This window comes from Oryctolagus cuniculus, chromosome 5, assembly GCF_051225735.1.
Source record: "Oryctolagus cuniculus isolate XC-2025 breed Fujian yellow rabbit chromosome 5, ASM5122573v1, whole genome shotgun sequence".
In the NCBI taxonomy this organism is placed as follows: Eukaryota; Metazoa; Chordata; class Mammalia; order Lagomorpha; family Leporidae; genus Oryctolagus; species Oryctolagus cuniculus.
Window position 1 is genome coordinate 31,464,543 of NC_142871.1, and position 6,217 is coordinate 31,470,759.

General features: G+C 43.3%; 1 pseudogene; it reads right to left on the reverse strand.

Moving 5' to 3' along the window:
- Nucleotides 1–4,319: 4,319 nt before the first annotated feature.
- LOC100342550 (SNW domain-containing protein 1 pseudogene) lies at nucleotides 4,320–5,720 on the reverse strand (annotated as a pseudogene).
- Between the last annotated feature and the right edge of the window lie 497 nt (nucleotides 5,721–6,217).

The following is a 6,217-nucleotide window of genomic DNA, read 5'->3' on the forward strand; positions in this document are numbered from 1 at the left end:
TATGTTCCTAAATTTGTTTATATGAAATGCATGAAGTTTCTATACCTTAGATAAAAGGTTTCTAGGTAAAAAAATTATAATAAAATTAAATTAGAGTAAAAAAAGCTTTGATTAAAGAGATACTTTAAGAGTTTCAATACTCAAAGAAGACGTAGTTGTTAAATTTAAGGACATTGGCATTTGGTAGATTTAGTTTTAGACTCAAAAACTAATGCAATTTTTCACACCATGATTTTACACACCAATGAAATGTTAGCTGAGGCACTTCAGCTATGCAGGAGCATCAGGCATTCTGTTGTAAGTAGAATTTGCCTTGCCTTATTAGGTGATTGTGTTAGTGAACACTGCATAAGGATTTGAGTTTTGGTCTAGCAAATAATTACACACAAAGCAAAGACCTCTTTCATTTTTCCTTCTAGTGAACTATAGAACTATGCATAAAGTAGACAGAGAGCCCTTAGAGATTATGTAAGCTGAACTTCTCTTTTCACACACTAGGAGATTTGTTGGCAATAGAATTCACACTCAAATCCAAGTCCTCAGGTGTACACTCAGGTACAGTCCACTAAAACAACCCTGAAACTCAACCCTGTAAAGGCTTCTGGGAGAGTGGGACCCGCCCCTCTTACTTTAGTTATGTTTCATTGGGAATTTGTAGAAAAGGTAACAGCAGGGGATTGGTCCCAGCTACTGGCTTCCATGGCACTTTCTTTGCTTAGATAGCTCATCCCTCCCAGGTAACCAGCCAGCTCAACATCAACTCCTGCCTAGCCTGGAACCCCACCCTGGAGGCTCCCTCCCATTGCTCCAGGTGCCACAGCTGTCCCTCCATTGAGCAGCAACAACAGGGTCCCATTGCCCCTCACTCTGCTTCCTTCTCCAGAGTTTCTGGTAATCAGTGAGCAGGAGAAGGGAGCCTGCCACCATGAAAACTCCTTGAGTATAGGACTTTTGTCTCCTTGGTTGACTGCCAAGCAGTGCCAGGCACACAGGAGGTCCTCCGTATTTTCTGAATGAATAGAAATACTTTTTCTTTTCACCATTGAAGTAGACATTTTCATTTGTCAGTGGTGACAGCGGTGTAGTCTTGTGCTCTTCAGTCACTGTACCCAGGCCCTGGGCACTGTCACTACCCTCCCAGAATGAGCAGCCTTCACGGGGAGGCAGATGCAGCAGTTATTTTCAGTTCCTTTCTCATATCTACATTTGGACATGCAGAAATCTTTTTCTAATCCTTTGTGTAATATTAACTCCTTCCTTTTTTTTAACCTCTCCCTCCCCCCAACCCCAGAAGGAACAATAACTTTAGTAACCTCTTGTCCACTTCAAGGATTATATGGGATGTAGATAGCAAAACACAATAGGCAAAATCAAAGACTCATGAGAGATATATAAAAATGTACCAGGGGCAAGCATTTGGCACAGTGGTTAAGAAACTACTTGGATCAGCTGTGTGCCTTATTAGAGTGCTTGGTTTTCAGTCCCAACTCTGCTTCCTACTCTAGGTCCCCACTAATACACACAATTGGAGGCAGCAGGTGATGGCTCAATGGTTGGGTCCCTGTCACTCTTGTGAGAGACCTGGATTGAGTTTCAGGCTCCCAGGCTTTTGGGGACTAGCAGATGGGAGCACTTTCTCTCTCTCTCTCTCTCTCTCCCCATCTCAAATAAACATGCTTCAAATATACATAGATATGTATATATTAAGATTATTAAAATTTGAATTTTATATAAATATATTTTAAAGGAGCTACCTATTAATTTTTAAATGAATTTTCACTTCTTTAATATTATTTTATCTGAAGGCAGAGAACAGACAAATATATCTACCATTAGTTGATTGACTCCGCAAATGTCCACATCAGTTAGGGGTGGTTCAAACTGAACCCAGGAACCCAGAAGTCCATCCAAGTCTCCCACATCAGGAGAACAGACCCAAAGTACTTAAATTATTATCTGTTGCCTCCTGGGATGCACATGAGCAGGAAGCTGGATTGGAAGTGGAGTAGCCAGATAGCAAACCAGGCACTCCAATATGGGATACAGTACACCAAGTGAGAACATAACCTCAACACCAAACACCTACCCCTGTAAATATTTTTAAGGTATATCTCTTTAGCCGGTGCCGCGGCTCACTAGGCTAATCCTCCGTCTTGCGGCGCCGGCACACTGGGTTCTAGTCCCGGTTGGGGCACCGGATTCTGTCCCGGTTGCCCCTCTTCCAGGCCAGCTCTCTGCTGTGGCCCGGGAGTGCAGTGGAGGATGGCCCAAGTGCTTGGGCCCTGCACCCCATGGGAGACCAGGATAAGTACCTGGCTCCTGCCATCGGATCAGCGAGGTGCACCGGCCGCAGCGCACCAGCCGTGGCGGCCATTGGAGGGTGAACCAACGGCAAAAGGAAGACCTTTCTCTCTGTATCTCTCACTGTCCACTCTGCCTGTCAAAAAAAAAAAAAAGTATATCTCTTTAAATAGGTTTTCTAGAGGATGCCTGCCTCTAACACTAATCTGCTCTGATAGTTCATTCTCTTCAGTTCTATTCTTCACCTGTCCAAAAACGACTATTGAATCATCTCAATATATTCTAAGGGAGCTTCTCCCTCACCTTTTATTTCATATCCATTTCCCTTGTGTTTTTCTCTAATCAGCCCTTATTAGCTAAAAATTGAATGCTTGTTTACTTCATTCTCCCTGGTGAAATGAAAAAGTGTTGACATCATGGAAACACAGTTTTAAGTTGAGCAACAGAGACCTTTTCTCTTTCAAAAGCACTTCGTTGGCCACATCCACCTGAGATTCTCCCTTGTGTCTCTGCTCTTCCCTCTACTCTCTCTTTTAAAGTGAAACATCCTTTGGTTTTAGTGTCCAGAAAGCGATATCCCAAAATACGCCACTTTGGACCTCAAACAGCAAGCGTGTGGGAAGCAGCAAATGCAGGGAAGGCTTTCTCTGAACGACCTTTATGTACTTAAGGACCAGATCTGCCAATGGACAACACATCGCCTCCAATCCCCGTCCTGAAATTCCGTTAGCCAGGGAAGAGGAGACTCATTTCACAAAGGAAGAGATTGAAAACCAAACCCCACACCTAAAGCCCAGAGGAGTTTTTCCCAGACATTGTCTGCTCTTCAGGCTCACTCATCTCTAAAAATGTCTTCTCCCACTACAACCCCGCCTACCTTCCCCATCTCCTGTTCCCTCCTGAAGAGGGTATTTAAGCTCAACCATCTGGCCCTGTTTCGAGTTTCATATTTTGCATGGCTCCTGTGTACATGTGTGTATTAATACATTTGTATGCTTTTGCTCCCATTAGTCTACTGCTGCTTTATTTCAGCAGACTCAATTGTGGAATCTTCAAAGAGAAATTTTGAACTTCCATACATTTGAATATTCACGAGGTTGTACAGCAGTGACCACTATCTAATTCCAGACTGTTTCATCATTCCCCAAGGAATCAGCAATTACCATTCTCCTCCCACTCTAGTTCTTTTTTTAATATTTATTTTAAAGGCAGAATGATACAGAGTGAGGGAGACACACATACCCAGAGAGAAAGAGAATGAGAAAGAGAGAGATCTTCCATCTACTGATTCATTACTCATATGCCCACAATATCCAGGGCTGGCCCAGGCCGAAGCCAGGATCCAGGAACTCCATATGGGTCTCCCATGTAAGTAGAAGGGACCCAAGTACTTGGGCCATGATTCACTGACTTCCAGGCACATGAGCATGAGGGAAGCAGGATCAGCAGCACGGAGTTGCTAGGACACAAACCAGACCCTCTGATTTGGGAGGCAGGTGTCCCAAGGGAGCTTTATCCACCATGCCACAGTGCCCTCCACTCCCCCCAGGAATTGGCCAACCACTGGTCTACTTTCTTTTTGTTTGTTTGTTTCTTTGTTAAATGTTTTTATTTGAAACAAATAGTTGCACTAAGGAAGACCTTACTCTCCCCATTCCAAAATAAAATGAGCAGAGCAGGGCCAAAATTCATTTTTGTGAACATCCTTCTACTCATTGTGGTCCAGACAACATTATTTATCAGCAGTTGTTCTTATACAAAATATTAGCCCAAAACTAGTAACATCGCACAAAAAGGAGTAGTGCTGTTTTTGTGTCTAGGGCAGTATGCTCTGTAAGTGCTTTAAGGTGGGGGACATACATACACAACGCACTGTTTAGAAAACCTAATCATTCAAAATAGCATTTTCAATCCTGCTCTCTCTCATAGTAAAAAGTAATGCTGAGCTCTGACACCCAGCTTTTATTTCATTCTGACTATTATGGATACAAGTTCATTCATTCGAAAAAGAGGTATATCTATTCCTCCCTCCTTGTCTTGCTTTCACACTCATACTCCTTTAGGCAGCTGTTATCTAAAGGTTTTTAGAGCCACTGTCCTGTTTGACTTCTTCCCAAAGCTTGTCCAAACCATAGACATCTTCCTATGAATAGTCTGGTCTTTACCACCTCTTCAGGCTTAATCATAAACGTCAATTTCATTTTCTCCACCTGTAAATGCACTGTTCATTCCTCTGGGTTGGTTGGAGAGCCTTTGGCCATGCTGAATTTCATTGGAGATTTGGCATGCCAAGAGCAATGACTTCACTGATGGCATTATCTCATTTCTCTGTGATTTTGTCCTCTTAGGAGGAGCTGCCTGGAAAGATTCCAGTAATGCCGCCTCTCCTTTCACCCATCATGCCAGATTTCATCTCTCTTGCGTGCTTGCTGTCCTCTTTTTTCCAGAGTTTTGAGCCCACCTCTCTTCTCCCAGCTTTCTTGACCATCTCTCTAAGCTTGCCTTCATGTCCCTCCTTTTCTGAGCCATCTTTCTCCCTGTTTGGACACATGTCTTCCAATCAGCAGTGTAGAGGGCTTCAGATAGTTTAGCAAAATTTTCATTTATTTTTACTCTTTATAGTCCTCTTTCATAAGCAGCAGGATGTTTGTATAACAGAATTATAAAATCCTCTGTGTCTTTCCAGTTGGAAATACAGGAGGAATCTTCCACACTTGTTGTTCCTATACAGTCATCCTTAGGCTAGAAGAATGCTTTAGAGGTCCAGAAGGTGGTCCCAGAGGATTTTCTTATTAATCATCAACCTTGGACGCTCCATTGGATATTTCTACGTTTCTGTCATCCATATAACCCTGTGTTTAGCTCCAGAGTTGAGCTTGCTGAGAAGGTGTGAAACCTATAACTTTATGAGTTGAATAAGAGCCAGTTTAGCAACTGCTCCAATTGGCATGGCTGTGCCAACCTTCCAGAATATGGATTTTTCTAAGGCTACTATTGTGTTTTCTGTTATTTCTTTAATAGTTTTTTTTAATCAACTCTTTTCTAGTCTGGATCATCTGCATTCATAACCTCCTTTGGAACCAGGCCAGAGCATTTGCTATAAATATCTTTGCCTTCATCCTTCCTGAGCAATTACTAATTAGTTGTTCCTTCAGGATCTACCTGTATGGCCAGTGTATTTGAAAATTTTTTCTTACATCCCATATCTAAGGGTTACTGAACCACATGGATCCTTGGAAAAGCACTTCCATCTCCCATACCTCTAATAACCAGGGTGTCTAGACTCCATATGAGAGAGGTTCTTTTGAGAAGGAGACCAATGAATTCTTCCATGGTCTCTGGGATCTCGCCTTTTCTTCTGCCTTGAGTTGGTCCTTTGAAAGCTTAGTGGGTACAAGAAAAAAGCTGATGAGTGCCATATTCTTCCACTTTTTCCATTATGAGTGACAGCACTGAGGGGAGCTGCTACTGTCTTTCTTTATAGATTTGCCTTTATGGATTTCATGTAAATTATGTCATGTGGGTTTTTGAACCTGGCTTCTTTCACCTAGAATGTTTTTAAGATTCAATGGTGGCCGGCGCCGCGGCTCGCTTGGCTAATCCTCCGACGATGGCGCCGGCACCCCAGGTTCTAGTCCTGGTTGGGGTGCCGGTTCTGTCCTGGTTGCTCCTCTTCCAGTGCAGCTCTCTGCTTTGGCCCAGGAAGGCAGTGGAGGATGGCCCAAGTGCTTGGGCCCTGCACCCAGGAAGCACCTGGCTCCTGGCTTCTGATCAGCGCGGCGCACCGGCCACAATGCGCCGGCCATAGCAGCCACTTGGGGGGTGAACCAAAGGAAAAAGGAAGACCTTTCTCTCTGTCTCTGTCTCTCTCACTGTCTAACTCTGCCTGTCCAAAAAAAAAAAAAAAAATTCAATG